Source organism: Anser brachyrhynchus (genome assembly GCF_964034855.1).
Source record: "Anser brachyrhynchus genome assembly, chromosome: 1".
NCBI classification, from domain to species: Eukaryota; Metazoa; Chordata; class Aves; order Anseriformes; family Anatidae; genus Anser; species Anser brachyrhynchus.
In genome coordinates, this window is record NC_137694.1 from 93,264,124 (window position 1) to 93,285,793 (window position 21,670).

Genomic DNA, 21,670 nt, shown 5'->3' on the forward strand with positions numbered 1-21,670 from the left:
TATTATTATTAATTCATGTGGAGTCCTAATTACCATGACCAAGTTAGACACACAGACTTGAACAAGCACAGGGCAGAATCTCAATCTGCCTTTGCAGGAGAAGCTGTGCCAGGGGGATTTTGCAGTGGTAGGGCTGGTGTTGGCAGTCTGGAGTGAGTATGAGATGTGGAGCTTCCCTCTTCCATGGCTTCAGGATGGTATTCTTGGTAACATACTAAATTAGCTATTCATTTGCTTTACGTATTCTTGATGTGAGGTTCTATTTCTCTAAATATTCCAATTAAAATGAGTCACAAGTACCTGAATTTAAGTCTTCCTATTGTACTGTCTGCCAATTTGTGTCATTATTTAGTTATACAAGGAAAATAAATAATCTGTGGTGTGCGTACTCTGATCCTACAGCACTGAAGCGTTTTTGTCACTGCCTTCAACAGGAGCATGATTAAAATTCTTGTAAAGTGTTTAGTTAAAGCCTGAAATACCTGTGGAAGCCTGTGATAATTAGTTCAATTAAAACTGTATTCTGAAAAACCAAGTGCAGTAATGACAGTCTGGCATTCGGTGATTTTGTGTAGCAACTCCAAACTTCGCATAATTTGCATGCTAAAAGCAGAGGCTACAGGTCCCCTTCCTTGGAGATAATTGTCATGAATATAAGCTAATGAGCAATCACAGACACTAGCAGGCTCTGTGGCCTCCCTAAATAGCCTGATTTATGGGATGGGTCTGGTAGAGCCGGGGGAGCTGCGCCAGCCCCTCATCAGCTTTCTCGCCCAGCACTCTCCCAGGTGCTGCTGCCCTCCCAGCAGTCCCAAGCGAAGAGCTGAGCTGCACACGAAGCAGCTCCTGCACCGCCACAGCTTGCAGACAGCAGCATCGCCAAAACCCCGCTGGCTGTGCTGTGCTGATGCCCAGCTTAGCATCTGTCCCTCAGAAGAACTGAAGCAACTTGCTCAGCTCGAGAAGTGAGACTGGCTTAGGGCTCAAAGCCTTATCCCGCCTTGTTTGCCTGGCACTTTGGGCTCGGTAAACACTTAGGTGCTGTTACTGAGGTGGGAATTTTTGATGGGTGCCTGATCACGGAGACTTTTAGCAGGAGAGTAGAGATTTATCATCGTTGCCACACTCTGCTCTCCAAAAGGAGTGGGCTGAACAGAGCCCGAGCACAGATTTTCAGCTGCCAGAGACAGGGATTAACAACAGCAAGACTTTGCCTTAAAGGATGGCTCATTGCAAGCCAACCCCCGAAAAAAGGATTTTTCCAGTAATAAAGCAACTGTCAATAGAAGCTGTTATTCTCTCATTCGTTCCAATGGGGGTGGTACATTTTTTCTCCTTTTACTGTACTTTAGCTTTAACTGTAGTTTCTCTTTATTATTGATTTTAGTGGATGGGTGACTAGCTTCAGAAAAATTCAGTCTGTTTTTGTGGTCGCTTTTGTCCCCTAAAAAGAATTTTCAAGTTTGATGTGGAGACTCTGCAAAACTAAACATCTTGTGTTTGAATCAGGGAAACTCAGTTGAGCCTGCCAAGTTTTGCTATGCAAAATTGGATTATTCCGTACCTTACATGCAGTCAAAATTCACAGTTGGGAACACACAAAAGCATATCCAAAGCATGCAATAAAAAGAGCCGTGGGTCTTCTGTACGCTAAAATGAAATGATATTTTGGATTTTCTACTCTAACATCTGAATGTTTAGTGATTAATGTACACAGTGTTCTGTTTTATTCTCTCAACTCATTTGCAAGGCACATCATTTAGGGTTTTTTTCTTGGTTAGCTTAGACTTATGACTTAAAAATATCCTGGGTTTCTAGTTCATATTTCAGTCACTTTTCTTGTGGATCCTATAAACTATAAATCATACTTCTCAGAGATCTCCGAAAAATGCTGATGCCCTTAGCATTTTGAGAGGGTTGATAATTCACTTCCTTCTTACTCAGTCTATCTCATGTCCAGCTTTTTGCCAAAGCATAAAGAAAGCTCAAGTTTAGAGATGTACAACCTCAGAAAGAATGAGTCTTAAAAATTAGTTGAAAACATATGCTTTGGTGATTTTCAGTGTAGACAAAAGAGAATAATTTAGCATGCTGGGACTGGAAAAAAAAATTTCCAAATTTGACAAAAAATATCTGAGAACAAACAGAACCAGAGTAAAAGTTGTTGGGATGGGAGAAAAGCAGGATGCAGCCAGTTATGAGGACTTCTCAGGTAATGTGTTACCATGCAGACGAATTTGAGGCTGAGAGGAAAAAGGAAAAGAAGTCACCAAGAAAATATAAAGGTAGAACATACACAAGAAGGCTGGGTGTAAAGAACAAACATCGAATTGTAAGTACAGATAAATTGCAATAAATCCAACGGGGGGCAACTTGAAGGGAGGGTGTTCTATCATTATCTTTTGATTTTCTTTCTGTAATGTCTCATTTGCTGAAAGTTCTTCAGCAGCACTAACAGTAGTATCAGTCCATTAATAACTCCTACAGCACTGAAACACCTTTTTGCTGCTGTCTGTAAATGATGGAGAAGCAGTTCAGTACTGCATGTGTATAAGTGGCTCTCTAATATCAAACCCTTGGGTTGGGGGAATGAAATGAACTTCCTTACCATGTTTGACACTCATTGTTTGTCATTTAGTTTTTGTATTTTTGTTCCTCCTGATCTTTTAAAAATGATGATATATTCCGAGTTCTGCAAGATCAAAGCAGAAACCTCTCTTTAAAATGTTCTGCATTTTTCAACACCATCACCTTAATGTTTTCAAAAGTCAAAGCAAAAATTAAAGTTCAGACTTCCCACGGTGCCTTTTCAAAATACTTATTGCCCTTGTTTCTGCAGGAAATCTCTAGTAACCTGCTGCTGGTTGTTAGCCACAACCAGTTACTTTCGGGGCCTGCATATGTTATCTCTCTTCTGCCTGAGTACCTTCTTCCTCTTTGCTGTCTGTTTTCTGAGCGCCCACATAATAATTCAAAGCACACACAGGGCAAAGCCATGGAGCTTTAATCTTAGTCCAGATTTAGTCCTGGATCCATCACAACTGCCACTTGAGGTAATTTGACATTGAAAAAAGAGTTATCCTAGGCTCCATTGCTCGTAGCACTGCTGACGCTGAGCAGTAAATAATGAAGTGCACCATCTAATTGAATTAGGCATTAGTGCTCAAAGAGCACTTGTTGAGAATAAGCATATGAAACTAGCAGTGAACAGTGACAAACAACCTAGAATTGAGTTTCAAGCTGGATGACCTTGGTGTGTTAGCTGGACTCCTTAGGAAACGCTTGGTCTTCTTGTCGATCCTACTTGCTTTAGGAAGTGCTCAAACTTTTCTTAATTACTTCAGCTGACAGCTACTTAATATGTTTAATTACATAATCAACTAGACATATCCTGTTTGCCACTCACCGTGACTTAAAAAAAAAAAAATTAATAAAGGCAGCATAATTCAATAACTGTTATATAATCTTTTATATTGTGACTGCAACAGTACTTTTGTAAGCTACTAATCACAATTATGCAAATGTTAATTAAGGTTATTACTGCTCAGTTTCTATTGACTGATGAAAAAGTAATTCACAGGCACAATCAGTTGTATCACGTTGCCTCAAAAATCGTGGGTCTCTACACTTAGTGAAACAAGAAATCAAGGCTCTTATGGTGCATCACAGTCACTGCGCAGAAGGCAAACATTTTCTAGAGAATTAGCCTTCCATACCATTTCCCTTTCTTATTTATCTCCTTGCATTTTACTTCCTAGTGAAGAGTAGGATCTTCCCAAGTAATATTAATGCAGGAAATGGGGTAGGGAGGTTGAAAAGAGCAGAGGAGAAGTTTCCATCTAAGCTGTTAGCCAGGGTACCTTCAGCATTGCTTTAACAACTTCTGAACTTCAGGAGCCATTCAGGTGGCAATAAGCTGAATAGCATGTTACCCTTCCACATTTCTGAGGGTGCCTCTCAAGTCATTCCCTTACACCAAACTGTTTCTCATTTTTGCTAGGTTTACTGCCCATTTTATGCTCCTAGGAAAGTGTAAAGAGGATGTGCATAGAAAGGAGTTATGTGTCCCAATGAGATCACAAAGAATAGGGAGTGAATAGTTCACCACATACCCTGCAATATCCACAGGTCAGAAAAGACGGCAAAAATGCTGATGCTTTGCAAACACTGGCATAGAAATATTTGTAAAAGTAGAAGAGAAAGAAGCTGGATTAATGCAAGTGGAAGGAAAAAGGTACAAAAATGTCACCTATTTCCCTGCCTCACTGCTGCTGCAGTGGCACACACTACCACCACACTGGAGACCAGTGACTGATCAAGTTACCTAGTAAGTGGATATAAAAGGTCTAAAAATTTCCACTGCAGGTTGGAGAGGATAAAATGAACTGTTAAGGTCCTGGAAAGTGCACGCCCATGCTCATGCACAAGCACAAGTCATTTATCAGCGTTTCTGGCAGGGAGGCAGAAGCATCAAGCAAAGCTACAATTAAAGGCAAAGTAAAACACCACAGCACAAGGCCCTCTTGAGATGCTGTAGCATCCTTTACTGTGCGCTCCTTGGCATCCTCAGCTCCTCTCACCACTGCTGCAGAAGCTTTCTCCATGGACTGCCTCCTGCTTGTGTCTAGGCACCCTCCAGTCTGAGAACAGGCACTGGCATCACATCTTTTGCAGACAGCAGATGCTACACAGACTGAGCTCAGCATGCGCCATTTGAACTTCAGCATCCTATTTGAGACCTTTGGGGTGTGCTGTTGGGCCAGTGACATCAAAAAACAGGCAGCAACTAAGGGAGGCTGAGCAGAGCAAGAGCCTGCTGTTGGTGGCTGTGCCGGCTGCCTGACCACGGGGAGTCGGGCTGAGCCAATGCGCCATGCCAAGAAGAGAGTCGTGTGCTGGGGTTGCCTCTCTCCTAACTATACATCTGCCAGCTGAGTAAATACTGAACTTGGTAGCATCCTTCATCACTCAGACAACTCTTTTTTGCCTCCCAGGCTAAGCTCATCACAGTCTACATGTATGAGAGCAATGGTTCCCCCTGTCTGGCACCAGAAAACTTGAGGCCAGCAACCCATGCCTCGCCCATTCACGTGCTTTTGGCTATGTCAGGTACAAAATGCCTGCTTCCCATGATCACAAAATAATCAACTTGACCTTGTTATAACTATCAGAAAATGTAAAATTAAGGGGCAAAAACAGATTCACAGTCTCTGTCTCCTGATATTGATTCATCCCCTGAATCAAGGGCCATGGCCAGAGCTGTACACTGCCCTGATTTAGATCAGGTCTGCAGCCACTATTTGTTCTTTAGATTAGACTGCCCTGCAGAGGCTAGGACAAAATTCAGTCCTTGTCTCTGAGATCTGGCTACTCTTCCCTCTTATGTTACCATTGTTTGTTTTTTTTTTTTTTGTGTGTGTGTGTGTGTGTTTCGTTTGTTTGTTTGCAAGTAGCAATATCTATTGATGTCTCAGGGCTTTCAATTTGACTCATTTGTCCAAAACGAAATGCACATATCAACACACAGCTTGAGCTAAAGAACGTCCAGAAGAGTGTTGCGAGCAGACGAGTTTCCAGTGAGTAAACACTGTAATTTCTTTTGAAGAGTCTGTTGATATGAAATAATGAACCGGTAAGCTTTGGACTAAATTGACTATCCATTTTAGTCTCTCTGGTTAATGTTGCATCCTGTGATTATCTAGTCTCATCCTCTTATTTCAGCCAAAGAAGAGTATTTTTAGCACAAACTACAGCATCTCTTTTCATCAAAGGCCAGAGAGTTTAATTGTGGATGGTCAGTAGCAAGCACTTATTTTTGAGAAAGGAAAGACCAGCGCCATGTGTACTGCATCAGTGTTCTGCTTTGACAGATTAGCTGAAGTACAATTTTCACACTCAGTCCATTCATAGCGAAAACGAGCTTCTTAATCCTCTCTCCTGGCCCTTTTAGTCACTCTGCTCCCTGTAGCTCCTCAATTTACATGAACTACCCAGTGGGCAAGTGTAAGTGTTAGTCAAAGGCACACCTGCAATAAGGCCATTGCAGACAGCAGAAAGAAGTACCTTTTTTTTCCCCCTGAATTGGGTGAGACACAAGTGAGAGATGTTAGAGTGACAGCGCTGGAACTGCAATCCATCTTTCTCCTACATATGCCAGGTACAGGGCTGAAAGGGAGTGCAAAACTCTTCTACAGAGCCACACTAATTTAACTCAGCAGCGAATTGCAAGGACGCCAGTAAAGGCAAAAGTACTGCTTATTTCTTGGGCTTGCTTAGTATTCAGAAGAACAAAAAGCTCATTCTCTACTACCCGTGGTCACTTCAGTCCAACTGCATCAGACACCTGAGCTGGGGAAAAAGAGCAAACTTTGCCTTCAGCTTTTTAAGATTAGCATATATACAGTCCTTTTTTCTTCAGAAAGCAAGAGAATTTGGTGGCATACCTAGATGATGACTTTCAGGGACTCACATGAGTTAACAACCTAGGTAAAAAAAAAAAAAGTCATTTGTGTGTTTTAGAGTAATGGCATGACATGGCCTGTCTAGCAACTTCCAAATCCTGGCATGAATCATGATCATTAAATTTACAGAGGTTGTTTAATGTAATCAATCAGCTAATGAATAAATTAAGAATTCTCTTTTATATTTTGAAGATAAACTTTAGTAACCTGTGATTTACTAATAATTAAAAGCAAACATTCCATTGTGGTGGCATCTAAAGAACTGTAACCTCCTAAATGCTTAGCATTTTACTGTATACATATTCAATAAATTAGACTTTGCTTGAAAAGAGTAGTACAAAAGATGAGATGCACGAACATGAAGATGAAATAACAGGGTATCAAATAAAAATAATAACTCAGACATGCAGATCCTTCTACAGCAGTAGGAATGATAAAAAAAATATCTCCAAGTAACAATTATTGTATGAAAGTGCCTTTACAGAAGCTAAATCCCCACATTCCTTCCAAGAGATGCACTAAGGTTGCCCTGCGCTGCTTAAAGAAACAAACTCGAAGGACGGTTCTACAAAGTGACACCTATTTTAATCCACATAGTAAAAAATGGCAGGCTTGGCAGTTATCATCATGTTCACAATGTGCTGAGAAGAACTCCCTGACTCAACACAGGGCATAAAACCCAGCTTCTGAAGCAGGAGCTCAGGACTGTGTTTGCAGCTAGAAGCTGGCAGTATAGTTGTGATGACACATGACCGAAATGCATTTTCCAAACTGGCAAGTTAAAAAGAAAAAACACCCTGAGTGAGCAAATTCAATAGAGCAGGAAAGGAAAAGGCTGGATCTTTATAACCGGTCTCCCCAGCTCATATTACAAAGCCAATGAAAAGGCATTTTCCCAATGTAACTGCAACCTTGGGTCTTTTGTCTTTGATCAAGACGCAGCGCGCACTGGCTGCAAGCCTGACCTTGGGCTGGATCCAGCGGTGGGTGACGTTTAATGCTGCGCTGGAGCAGAGTGCTGGGTGAGCTGGTGGCGGGCCTCCCCCTGCTTCCTCCACCACCCAGTTCTCCATCTCTTACAGGCAGCGGGTGTATGGTCTCCCTAGCGGTCCCCCCAAAACACGCTGGGTGAAAGGCAGGAGGATTGTTGTGCGGTCACTTTTACCTACAGAAAACAAATCTCTGGCAGACATTCTTCCCTGCAAAGAGAAACCCCTTAGGGAGACAGAGAAGTTTTCCAGCTTCCAGTGAAGAAAACTCCAAGGTGAACTCTGCAGTGCTGGATGAATATTAGATTAGGGAAATGTGCAACTGGAGAGTGAATGTGACTGAGGGGCTCTCTCGGGGTGCCTGTGGCAGGGTTTTGGGAGTTAGAGAGACCAACCAGAAAGGTGTGGTTTGGTTAAGGTTATGCAGGAGATCAGTGGCTGAGCCAGAAACAGGACTTAAGGCTGCCTTTGTCCTGCCCAAGGCTAATGTTCTTCCATCTAAATCACACTGCCCATTCTGCAAATAAATCCTGCCTTTCCCTCTGCCTTAGATGTACTCCTGCCTGTTCCTATTTAAAAAATCAAACCGGATGATCTAGAGGACCATGAAGAAGAGAAGGTAAATTAATGGCCCTCAAAGAACAAGAAGTGTGTGCACAGATCATTCATATGAGGGAGAGGAGCAGAGTAGTGTCGAATTTATAACAGAGGTTTCTACCTTGAATATTTGTGAGTGATGTCTATAAGAGCATGATGGTAAGATCCTCTATTGTTTCTTTTGTTTTGTTCCCCCCTTTTCACCTCCTGTCTTTCTTCAGCCTTTAACTTCTACCCAAACGCTTTTATATCACTACTTCCATTCAAGTACTAAGGGAAATGAATAAAACTCAAGCATTTTTCTGTAAGGATGTTTAGTGTCCTTCTTATTAAATGACTTATTAACAAAACCCCCCAGGTTCATATTCATCCTCATACCTCCTGCCTCACCTCTGACATCTTCCCCTTGCCATCCCATCAGGGCAGGCACAGGTTTCTGTCCTGTGTTTGTACAGCGAGTTGTGCAATGATGCCCTGCTTCAGAGCCGCGTTTCAGAGGCAGGACTGCAACGCCTACAGTCGCAATGGCACTTTCACAGCACACAGCACTTCCTTACCTACAACTCCCACTGGGGGCTGTCAGCTGCCAATGATCTTTCTGAAGGGAAGAGGAGCAGAGAAAAACCCGACTCTTAATCCGATAGCATATGGTGCTGAGAAGAACGAAGGGGCCACAGTGACATTTATCAGATGAAATGGTTAAGCAGGCTGGAACAGGCCTGACACTGATGGCAGAACTACAGCAGCAGCCCAACGGGCTCTGCTGTTTGCAAAACGTGCCGAAGTTTGGACGCTGCTTGCGTCAGTCGTGCGAGGGAAAACGAAAGGACAGCAGATGGCAGATTGGCTGTGGGAAGACAGATACAGGCTGGCTTGTCTTACTATTTTGCCATACCGAGATCAATACTTTATTCCCTCGTTCCCAGTCTGAAAGTGCTCTTGCTCATTTGGTGTGTTATGAAAGAAGTTGCGTTAGAGATTTCAGCTGCTGCCCCACTAAGTGGCAGCAGCGCAGCTCAGGGCAGCCACATGCACTGCCCCCTCTAAACTTCATTCCTGGAGAAAGGAGTTGTCAGCGCCTGTGCACAGTTACGATTCTGTATAAGCACTGGAAATCTTTGCAATTTCAGTGGACACACCAGCAACAGGAAAGAAAATCAGTTTCTTTGGTTCAGTCTGACATTTTGGAAGACAAGTAGAGCATGCCGGCTACAGAAAGGACTTTGCTCCTCGGCAGGCCAGGCCAGCCATCGCTGGTTGGCAGAAGTTTCCTCGAGCTCTTTATTTTCACGCTCTTTGCCCTCACGCTTAGTCTTTCGACACCAATATATGACTTGATTTTAGGGAAGCAAAGTCTTCAGTCCAGCTATGCTCTGGGTCGACTCTCTTGCTGCAAATTAGCTCATAGTGCCCCTTTTCATATCTCTGTATTGACCTTCCTCAGTGTCACTCATATTGCTTAGATTTCGTCTTTATCGTCCTCTGGCAGCTCCACTGTGCTCATCTTTCAAAGACCACAGACCCCTCAGAGGGCCACTGACCTATCTGAGTACTGGGAGACCTTTCCTTAAAATTATCTTTTGGGTTCATTAAGGCTCGGCAGTTTGAAGAGCAGTTGAAGGTACCGTGCCAAGGGGCAGCAATGCAGTCATAGCTGCTGTGGCGAATTCAGACGTTTGCCTTTCATTCCTCTGCCTGGGCCCACTACAGTCAAAGTCAGAAGTGAAACTACCCTGAAAACCAAAAGCCAGTGAGCAGCAGAAGGCAGATTGCATCATGAAACAAAGCTGGTATGAAAAGACCAGTTTTCTCGGCATGAGAAAATTTCAGGATAAGGAAATTCAAGATATTTTCAGGTATAACAACAGTTATTAGAATGATGGCTTGAACGCAGAATAGATAAAAAACGATATTGCTATAATAAAAGACAAGAAAAATATACCCATATGAATAACGGTTTTGCTGCTTTTTCTGCTAACCTGAAAAATCTCACATTAATTTTGATTTGGCTTGACCTAAAACAGAAAAGATAACTGCTTTCTCGAACAACATGGAAAGAAACAACCAAACAACAACAAAAAAAACCCAACCAACCAACAACCAATCAAAAAACAACCAACCAACCAACCAAAGCCTCCACAACCTGGAAATAGTCTCTTGGTTTGAATAAACATCTTGTTAGACTTCCAGCGTTGCTTGTTTGGGGCTTGTAATCTGTTTTACTGTTGTTGATACTTGTTCCTTTTATTTTGAACAAATTGATCCTTTACAAAACATGAGCAATTTTTATTTTTTTTTAACCTTCAACTTTTTTATTCCCCTTTCCCCCATGTTTCTGGCCAAAGCTCTTCTTTAACAGATTCAAATGAGTTTTGGTCTCCAGAAAATTGAATTTCCTGGTAAATTTTGAATCAAACCCCAGTCAAGTTCCTCCCAAATCTGATCAAAATCCCCAGCTAATGCTTGTTCTTGATAAAACAACAAGACATTGAGGACCTAAGGGGGATAGCAAAGAAACATTTTTGGATTTTGCACAATATATCTTTAAATCAAAGAGTAGGTCCATTTGTCTGTGTTTTTTTCCATTTACTTTGCTCATTTTGGGAGGGAAGCAGGGGAAATTTCTGACTCAGGATTCAAACCTTTGCAGCATTAGCTGTAAATTAAAACAGATGCTTTGCTGAAGATAGACCAATCAAATCAATATGGGGCCAAAGGAGCCCCTGACATGATGAAAGCTGGCTTTTAAAGTACTGTAAGGCTGTTTTACTGTTCAGTCCATCAATTTCCTCTTCCTGCTCAGCTCTGATGCGGGACAGGCTGAGGCCGCTGACCCTCTTGCAGAGCCCAGCACTGAAAGTGCCCCAGGAGACCAGCGACGTGCCTCGTGTAGGAGGAGGCTGCAGCGGTCTCAGCTCTGCCTCACATTGCTCTGTGTTGCAAACATGGCTCAGATTCTCACGTTTGGAGGTGAGCACCAACACTTCCAGGGGGAGATCTGTGCTCACACACGCACTGACTGCTCCAGAAGTGCCTGCTCCACACCCCTCCAAGTGCTGGCAAAAGCCATAGGCTGCTTCTCTGCCAAGCCTTGCTTTTGCCATGCCCTGCTCGGAAGAAAATCCACCTGTGCGCTGGGGTAACACTGCAAATCAGCAATGTTTTGGCAGCCTGGGGCTTCCCTTGGGCTGGCGAACTGCAGGGACAACTGCTGGTGGAGATGAAGGGTCGCAGACTCCATCAGGGAGAAAGTTTCAGTTGCTCTTAAATTTTCAAGATTGCCAGTATTTGGCATAGTTTCTTAAACTCCCAGCTCGTGGAGTTATGAGACTACGGGATAACTTCTAATGCATCTTTTCTTCTTGAAGTAAGTTTCTGACCTCATGGCTGCAGAGAAACTCTGCAAGGTATCACTTCTAAAAGCTCAGGAACAAGATAACAACATAAAATAGTTAACTCTTTACAGCTAAAAAACCCACCCAATCTCACAACTTTTATGACAATTTCGTAACTACAGCAATCCAGACAATATTGAAATTATAAGAGTGAAAATAGGTTCCTCTGCTTCAGCTTGCCTGTCTATTTTTATCTCTTCCTTGACTTAATTATTTTTTCTATTCCCCTTCCTCTAACCAGCTAAGAATTGAATTTTTTTCCCCTGGGTTTAGCTTGGCATTTACAGGCTGGCTAGCTCGGTACTAGACTGTGTAGGTTGGTTTTTTTTGACTTTTTAAGTACACTTTTTGATGTCTTTCATAAGTAAACAAATAAAAACCAAAAAAACAGCAACTCTGCTGCTGTTAAATGAAACAGCTTATTTACACGTATTCTGTATAATCTTGCTTTTTAGTGTAATTCATTTCCTTAGACCTTGAGAGTTTACACACCCAAGCAGAGATCCTTAATGCTGCTATAATTCATTGCATTTTCAATTTGTTGCTACGATTGCAGTGGGATGTTCTAGGATCTCTTTAAAAAACAGTCAATTTCTTAAGTGTATATTTTAATTTAAATTTCAAAAAATAATTATTTTTATTTCAGAAAAGTGTATAGAGCCACTGAGGTTTTTCTAGATTTTCCTTTTATGTTTATGAACAGATTCAGGTTTTAAAATTAAGATTTGAATTTTTAGAACGGCATTTCCAGAAAAAAAAAAAGTAATACTTCCTGTTCTCATCTTCAACTTTCTTGTCTTCCCATTCCATCCTTCTATCCTTCATTTAGTCAAAACTACATCCTAGTCTAAACAGTATGCAACTTACTTTATAACTGCAGTAATTAGTTAACTCAAAACCTTGACTAGCTTGCAGTGTGCTGTATTCAGAAAACTTAGTCCAGATATTATATATACAGCAGCTCATGCTGACACCCGTCTCCCTGGAGTAGCTCTCCATCTTGGCACCAAGTTGCATATCAACATATATACAACGTAAGTCACCAGAGAAAAATACTTGTGAATGTGGCATTCTACAATGTAAACATAACTTGGTATGCCCAGGGCTGCTCTCTGTACAGAGCACACACAGAGCATGCCCTGTTGCTAGGTAATGTTTTAGAGGACTTTTTGTATAAGAAAAAACAGGGATAAAATAAAATAAAAAAATAAAATACCAGAATCACATCCGAAAGAAGGGTTGCCAAACGTGAATGCAACTTATGACACAGCTTTCTGGACACATATATGGGACTATTGTCCTGAATTTTAGTAAAGCTGGCCTTAACTCCATAATTTCCCGGCATAATAAAATATAAAGGCAATGCTTTACTTGGAATCTTGGCTGTATTATTGAATTTTCACTTTTTAAGTAAGACTAACTGGTAAGTTTTGATATTTCAAGCATGAATACGTCTTTGTTCCCAGGATACTGGAAACAGCAACAGGCTTGAAAGGAGGCTTTACAGAGCTCTAAAGGACAAAGAGTAGATCACATGTTTTGCCTGAAGCTAAAGAATCTACTCTGATGGCAAATAATAATTAAAAAAAAAAAAAAAACACGCAGAAAAGTGGAGCTACTTTAAAGATCTCAACAAATTAAAATATAGACAAAGCTGAAGGAAATGTGGAAAGAAATGTACAAAAGAGACAACATTCAAGGTGGGAATGGGTGGATCTTCATAAAAGTGTCCAAAGACACAACAATCTTTTTCTGATTATTATTATTCAAACTACTTACAAATTACACTAATTACCACTCCATACAATTGACGATGTTCTAGGGCTTATTCCTCATAAGCTCCCATGCAGTTCCCAGCAGATTTCCTAGTAGAAATGGGTCTTTGGGAAGAATCAGAGAGAGGGAGAACATTTTCTGGTTTTGTTCCGGAAAGATGTTGCCATTTATGGCATACATTACGGAGACAGTGACAAAATGGTGGATGACGATAAATACCACTTGTCATCCAGACACCATCCCAAATAAGATAAAGGAGAGGAAGTTGGTTAGACCAATACAGTACTTCGACAGTAAACATACGAAAGTTGAGTTTGAGGTTGCAGGCAAAGAGGATCTGTTGGTGAAATCTTTACTTTTGATTCACACACATCTTTTTAACGGGCCATGCACAGACTATCCTTCAGATGAGAGAAACAAGATCAGGCTTGACACCCTCCCCAAAACAAAGAGTTATGTAGCCCTCACATCATTGTGACTCATGAAAATAAACTCCCCATCTGCCACACATTAGCCAGCAGTAACTTGTCCTTGAAATGAACTAAGTACAGGTTTCCATCTGGCCGGCGACCAATTAGTCAGCTTGCACGGTGACCTTTTGCCTTTTGATTGCTTTTAAATGAAGTCTCCAAAATCTGTATTGTTCTGGGTAGGAAACATCTGAAACCACTTTTCAAAGAGCACTTGGCACCTCCCTACCATTATACCATTGTGCAATTTAAAATACATCATCTCACTTATTGTTCAATCTAAGCATTTGATCTATAGCTCCACTTTCTTGCTGCAGTCACTCTTCTGGAAACAAAGAGATCTTCCATTCCTTTCAAGATTGAATTAAAACTGCTGTCCCCAGGGGTACTTCTGCTAGATTCAAATATCCACCAATCTACGATGTTCTTAGACTGTCTGTCACCGCTACTGATAGGTGGGAAGAACCTTCAAAGTTAATTTTCTTTTCTTAATTTTGGACATATGAAGGCAGACCAGAGTATACCAATAACTTGAAGCTTGATCTGAAATGTCATAGGGGTAGCTTATAAATGGCTTAAAGGTTCAAGCGAAAAGAAGTTATATTAACAGCTTTTTTTTGCTAATGTATAGTAAAGTGCACATAAATTTTTGCAAATTCTTTCATTTATTAAGTGATTTTATTTTTTTTCAGCCCTACCCACTGATAAATAATGAGATGAATAGTTTCTATCAATGGCTGCTTTTGAAGAAATCAAAATGAATCAAGTCTGACATTAAAAAGAGCAACATTTTTTGAAGACGCTGCAATGTAGTATTTGCTCAGATACAATTAAGCAGCCTGTTAAGCAGTGATTGACTAAGTTTAGATGCGTTTTATTTATTATGATGCCCCCTTATACTTCTCCCTTTAAAAAAAAATGCATCTCAGTTCTTTGTAAAAATAATACATAATTCTAAAATAGTTATCACTCCCTTTCTATCAGAAAAATATCAACTATTTTCTTCTAAATATTGACTACCAAAACTATATTGTAATTTCCAACCTCTTATAGACTAGAAGTGTGGAGAAAAAAAAAAGACAAACAACCAATATGATTTGTTATATACAGCTGATCTTCCTTTGTGGTCACAGGGTGGATGAGACGAATTTTTGCTCCCTTCTGAACTTTTCTGTGATGATGTAGAAGTGCAGGTAAGTGATCTATCTAGAACATGCCTGGCATAGGCCAATCAAAGGGGGCACCACCTTTCAGCACATCTAGCCAGGCAACACGTGAGGCACAGGATTACTCTCCTGATTGAGCTGTTAAACATCTTTTGCTACGAAGAAGTTAGATCTGAGTACAGCTGGAAAACTGACATCACTGAATGTATCTTTTCTAAGCTGTGGTTTACAGGCAATAATGAATTATGTAAGAAGTATTGGGGGGAAACTTTTAGGAGTAACAACTTAGACACATTTTAGTGCATGATATCACTCCATGGCAGAGAACATCTCAGTGTCTTTGAGCAAAGTTTGTGGAGGACTGTCTCAGGAGACATTCCCAAACAGCTCATGCTATGCTGACTGATCAGATAGTGTATGTCTTTGCCTTTTGGATTGGGTTCAGCTCTTGTGTCTTAGCATAGCTTATACTTGTAGTCAAAGTTGCCAGTAAGTCACACGTAATGCTTGCAAACTTCTGTGCTTGAGTCTTTCCTTCATGAAATATAAGCAGCCTACAGATTGCCCGAAACCATCCCTTAAATTTCCATGGGTGTTCTAGCATCTACAGTCATACAACATTTCTACCCAACATGCTTAAGATAGAGGGGAATGGTATAGCAACCATTCTGCTATTTTATGACATAGAAGAATTGCCTCAGCATGACACGTTTTGTCATCTCTATGTCTTTTGTGTGATGAAGCTGTCCACCTTTACATAAAACGGCTGTTCACTGAGAACATGACCAAAGCTACAGCCACCTGGAATCCTACATTCAAATCCTAGTGACAACCTGGCAAATGCTATGCCCCCTTTTTTTGGCTTTCAGGCAGATGCTCACTCCTCCTGCACTCCCTCCAGCAGCTCTTAGCTACTTCATATTTAAATCAACCGTGTGTCCAGCAAGTTAATGTATTTGGACTGAAGTTCAAACCAGGTACCAAAGGATTCTTTGGGTTTCAATAGGGCTAAAAGGGTTTGCATGTCTACAGAGTTTGGTGTACAACAGGTGATAGTCATAAGCAGTGCTGCTATCAAACATTAGCAAGGAGAGAAACATGGGGATGAATGGAGAGGAAAGGACAGGAACGACTCAAAAAATGTAAGAGAAACAGGGACAATGCAGAGAACGGAGATGGAAGCAGGAAGCACGGTGGGATCCTATGCTGAAGGAAAACAGAATGACAGTATTGGTAGGAAGTAAACAACACGAGCAAGAGAAAAGCAAAATCAGTTGAGAAATTAATGAGGGAACAGAATAAGATGACAGGACCCAACAGAAAAGCCAGGAGTTACTGAAGCTAATGACAATCTGCATGAAACTCGCACGAGGGTTCCCCTCTGCTAAGCAACTGCATCCGTCTCCGGCTCCCCTGGTTAGCTCAGACTGCCTCCGTCTTCCCAGAGGTCCTTGCCCAGTCTTCTTACAAGGCTTGCTGTAATTTCTGCCTCCCCACATCTGCTGTTACTGCCCCAGGGAATTCTGTCAAGCATTTCTAGTCTCCATCTGACACTGTTCACTTCTGCCAAAACACTGTTTAGGAAAACCGATGTTTGTGGCTGTTCACGCAATATAGGTAAACATGCAAATCAGATCATTGAAGAGGCTGCAGAAAATGTCTGATAAGCAGCTGCACAAAGCTCACTGGCTACATGGTGGGGAGGGAGCAGTCTGCATCTTTCCTAAGGGCCATAGAGAGCACACTGTTCCCAAGCAGCTTTGGAAGGAGGCATGGTTGCTGTCTTATGAAAAGCTCCACAATGCCCCTGCACAACGCTGTGACTAAATCCAAACCTTTTCGCTTTGAAAGCTGACATACAACAAAAATAGATATCCATAAGAGACGTCTTCAGGGGTTACAAGGAACCAAGGGTCACTGCATTAGCACATTTTAATTAGGCTCTTTCTGGAGGAAGTGCTACGTTGTCAGGCATCCAGGTTTCAAAGTCTCAGCATCAAAGCAAAAGAACTTGCATTACCAGAATGACAGATAAATATCACTGAAGCATTCCCTAACAATAATGGAAGGGCTGATAGCTGAAAAAGATTGAGCCAAATTCACTTAGCTCGGAAGGCCTCAAGAAATTGGTGTAATTTCTTAGCTCATAGCTACATGAGTGGAAAACTAAACGTAATGCTTGATAGCAAGAGTTCTTGCCACACAGAAAACAACAGAAATCAAAAAAAGAATTGCTGGAGCCAGGACATATGAGTAAAGATTGGAGTTTTAGCTATATTCAAGAGTATCGGCTGAAAGGAAGAAAAAGTAAATAAGGATGTAGAAGATGTCCTGTTATACCAAACAGTTTCTACGGAATTCCAAAAAAAAAAAAGAAAAAAAGAAAAAAAAAAAGAAAAGGAAGTTGGCATAGTCCATTATCTAGAAATAAAACACATTTTTAGTTCAAGTGCAGCCATTTTTCACAAGGTCAAAAAGACTCAACTCTACTAAGAAGAAAATATGAACAAAAAATAGACTAGCTAAAATTGCATTCTGAATTTATTCATCATTCGTTTGATCACATATGGCATATATTTCAGCAAAAATCTGATTATATGATAAATGCCTGGTTACTGGTATAGCAGCAGCAGATACTCTACACAAAGAAAGTGCACTTTTACTGTGTTATTACTGAAAGCTGAGATTTTATCTATGTGCAAAGGGTAACTTGTGTAGGACTACTGTCAGAATCAGTAACTTTAAAGGAAAACTTAAAAAGTTGCAGGTCCTGGCAGAATTATGTGAAAAGCAATTTTTAGTAAGTACTGAACTAGTGACGTAATTATATCTCGAAAAAGGATAGGACTGATGAGAGACTTCAGATGAGGTGTAAAAGTGATATCATGAATCCCTCTTGTTCTTAATTGTCCCATCAACCTTTTGGCTTGAATGGAGATTCCAGCCCAAAATCCTGACTCAAATGCCTCCTGAAACACATCGGGCAACCCAATATTAATTCCCTCTTCATTCATGTTACATTACGCCCCTTAACAGGCATCACTTTGAGGTCCTAGAGGAGCTGTGTTTCAGCACTGCATGAAGTCATTCCTAGAGAGGCAGGTCAAGTTTTATGAGGCACTCTGCAGTGAGGCATTTGAGAATGAAAGATGACATACGATTTTGCTGGTAGAGAGGCAGAGGCTCAGGGAGAAGTTCAACCAAAATAGTAATCGTCTGACCTGACCATCCTGTGCTCTTCTCCTGCTTATACTTTAAACGTATGTTCTGCTCATTGACCCCTATAACTGAGGGTGAGTGAAAACAAAAATTGGGTAAGACCAAATCAATTTGTTGAATTTCTCTCTTTAACTGGATCTATTGTTTATCCAAGAGAAACGAAGAGAGGAAGTAATGGGAAGATCAGTTGTTTTTAACCCTTTGATAGAGTTGATCTCAACTATATTTCTAACCTAGCTGTTGTTTTTAAGAGATATGCCATCAGATGTGGACACAGCTCCTTTGTACCTGGAGGGGGAATGAGCTTAGCAGGATAGCAGGCCTCTGAAGTAATGCCCTCCTGGTCCCTCCATAAATCTATGTTGGGTATATACAGCAGCTACCCAGGTGCTTCTGGGAATGAAGTGCTCTGTGGCCGGCATTACAGCTGCTATTTCTGATGCCCAGGGCAACCATGGCATCACAGAGCTCTGGACCCACCTGAGAAACGAGACAGGTATTCAGGCATCTGGGCTATGCATCAGCCCATGTGTCCACTGCTTAATGGACATGAAAGCTGACTGAATCACATTAAAATTAGCTCTATAAAGCAGATGTGATACAGCCTATGAAACCAAGAGTATAAGCACAGGAATTCATGGTTGGAGTAACCCCAAGGCACTCAAAATTATGAAAACTGTAAGAATGGCTTTGGTTTTGCTTATTTGTGCTATTCTGAGCTATAGATTATGATTTATTTGGTGTAAATGACTCCCCCACTGCACCTCATTTTTTTTCTAATTGTTTTCACAAATAGGTTATATTCTCACCTCTGCCTTCTGAACTGTGCTCACACAGAGGTACATGTTAAAAAAAAAAGAAGGAAGAAAAAGAAAAAGAAGAAGAAAAAGCAAAGGTGGTTAAACAAATAGGTTTTAAGGAGAAATAATCAGGGAATCACATCAGCTCTCTTCACCCTTACACTCTATCTTTTTATGTGACACTGCAGTGTCATGTTATTCCTTAGGCCCGTAGAGGAAATAAGACCCATTATTATCAGGTTGCACTTCTAGCTGAAAGGAAGAATATGAAATGCTTCCACAATACAAAGATGTGGTCAAATCTTTTGGGTTACCTCCAGCAGCTGTCTCCTTGAATAAAGATGATAGATGCGATCACAGAGAATACCGGACGGATGGGGATAGCAGTGTATCATGCCTTGGCTGCTGGCCGCTGCTGTGCTCCTGTGAGTGGGTTGGAAAGGGGAAAGACGAAGAGAGCTATATTTGATTTTATGCTCTCTCATCAGTGCAGGAACCCCAGCTGGGAAGCTACAGGCAGCACAAAACAAAGCAGACCAGAGAACCTAGTCCTTATGCAAATATTTACATCTAGGCATGCTGTTACCATATGAAACAATACCCTGAGGTTGAGAAGTGGAGGAAAGTATTTTAAAGCTTGCTGTGAGCACTAAACAAAAGTAGGCTCTCATCTTGAAAAAACGGGATAGGTTCATGTTCTAGGTTCTTGGGTAACCCTTACAATGAAGAATTTTACTTCTCATCACCCTGCATGGCAAGCAATATTTAGATCTGAGGTACTTTTTCTTACCATAATAATACTTAAATATTACATAAATCTGTAGAGCGAAGAAACTTTAAATGCACAGTCTGAAAAGCAAACCAAAATGCCTAGAAAAACCAACAAAAAAACAACACACACACACACACACACACAAGAAAAAAAAAAGAAAAAAAAAAAGGAGAAGAAGAAGAAGCCTGAGACCCACTTTTGCTGTAAAGGAGCATTTCTAGTAAATCACATCCCACTACTGATTAAAGTTCCGCCATCTGGAGTTCACCGAAGTGGCATCTGGCATTCCAACAATTTTAGGAAATATGCTGGAACCATAATAATAAAAATGAACATCCTGGCTTTAAGCAGGGACTTTTTCCAGCCGATCTTTTTAAGAGCGATGCTCCAGTTCAACCAGAAGGCTCGGCACACAAACAATTATGCTTGGTGACATTCTGTGGCTTATGCTGTGCTGGAGGCCCACTGCCCTAACACAATCCTTGCTTCTGGCTCTCTTGTCCACGGCCATAGGCACCTACAGAGCTTGACTGAGCCCCCTTAAAGCATGAGTTGTCTTTGAGACTGCCTGCTGATCATTTCCTATTGAATAGAGAGACTGCACTCCTAAATTATCTAATAATCAGCAGAATGCATTTGGGTCTATGACTATGTGCATTGTTATCAAAGGCTTGATCTTAATTAAGCACCGCCCAACCTACTACATTAGGATCCTTTCTATACCTCTGCTATTTGTGAACTATAGAATGGACTGCTGACAGATCCGACTGGGATCAAAAATATTCTGGATGCTAAATCTTCCAAAGGGTGTAGATGCCTGAAGTTCCCAGGTGCATACAGTCATGCCTGACAACATTTAGGGAATCTGAAGATTGCATTTCATACACCTCCTGACTTTCTCAGTCCTGGCTATGCTAACTAACTCAGAAGCTGCTTCTGGTCAATGCTGCACATCAGGATCCACAAAGGAGATTTTTGCCCACCTGATGAGGTTAGGGATGCTCTGAAAATGACAAACTATGGTCATGGGAAACAAGAAAAAGGCCATCAGTTACATTTTATACAACAGTGATAAAAGGGAACAAATACAAGCTGTTCTGATTTTTTTTTTTTTTTTAAGAACAAGTTAGTGACTAAAGCCGCCACAGAGAGACACGGGACTACTTTGAGTGGCTGATTCCATTCTCCGGAACTAGATATAGTCAGGTAGGCCACGCTTAAGTGAATCAAGTGCAAGTACAAGTAGATGTGACACAGAATGTGTGCAATGATTTTTTCTTCCTTGCCATTTTTCTTTCTTTCAGTCTTTCTCTCTCTCATCTGCAGCTTTAACCTTTTCTACTTCTCTTTTCTTTACTTTTCTAATGTATACACCGAGCTCTGTCCACTGTGAAGGAGCCTACTACATTTATGTGACTCTGTTTACCCTGAAGGATGTAAAATCACTTTGCAAACCTCCACTGACCAGCACACTATAAGCAGGCAGCAGCAGCACAGTAACCCTTGGGTTAAAAAGCACAATAACCACTTAAAAATACACAAACTTCAGGGTCTGTTTTTAAAGTTGAGGTCAGCAGCTCGTGTGTAGGATTTGACCCATGCTACAGATGATATCTCTAGGTGAGCTTATGCAGATGCAGTTACCCAATGCAGATGCAATTACCTAAACTGGAATTTTGCCAGGACACAAGGATCAACATGTCTGTGAAATGTGCCATGAAGTCATTTGTGAAAAGTCGTTGGAAGCTCTTTTTTTTTTTTTTTCCCAAGTGTCACCCTAAAGGCAATAGAACCAGAACTGCCAGAAATGGTGGCATGTCCCCTGAGATTCTCCAGCACCAACCATGCCCCGGTCCCACCTGTGAGCAGCCTTCCCCTCACAGTTGGCAGTCCAGAGGAATACACTTTACTACAGCCCTGGCTTCTTTCTGTGAGTGATTTCCCCGCACTGTGAGGAAATGGTCTCAAGTCTTCATATTTTTTTAATAAAATGTTTTCCTCTAACTTCTATTCTATTGCAAACTT

At 41.2% G+C, this 21,670-nt stretch overlaps 1 protein-coding gene and 1 long non-coding RNA gene across 2 annotated transcripts in view; one reads left to right on the forward strand and one right to left on the reverse strand.

Moving 5' to 3' along the window:
* Positions 1-21,670, reverse strand: part of LOC308188006 (uncharacterized protein) — a 327,367-nt gene that overhangs the window by 68,809 nt on the left and 236,888 nt on the right. The gene's annotated exons all lie outside the window — the stretch shown is intronic.
* Positions 1-21,670, forward strand: part of LOC308188008 — a 75,960-nt gene that overhangs the window by 34,035 nt on the left and 20,255 nt on the right. The window contains exon 3 of the long non-coding RNA XR_013945063.1: positions 20,766-20,851. This is a non-coding gene — a long non-coding RNA (uncharacterized lncRNA). The remainder of the gene's footprint in view (positions 1-20,765; positions 20,852-21,670) is intronic.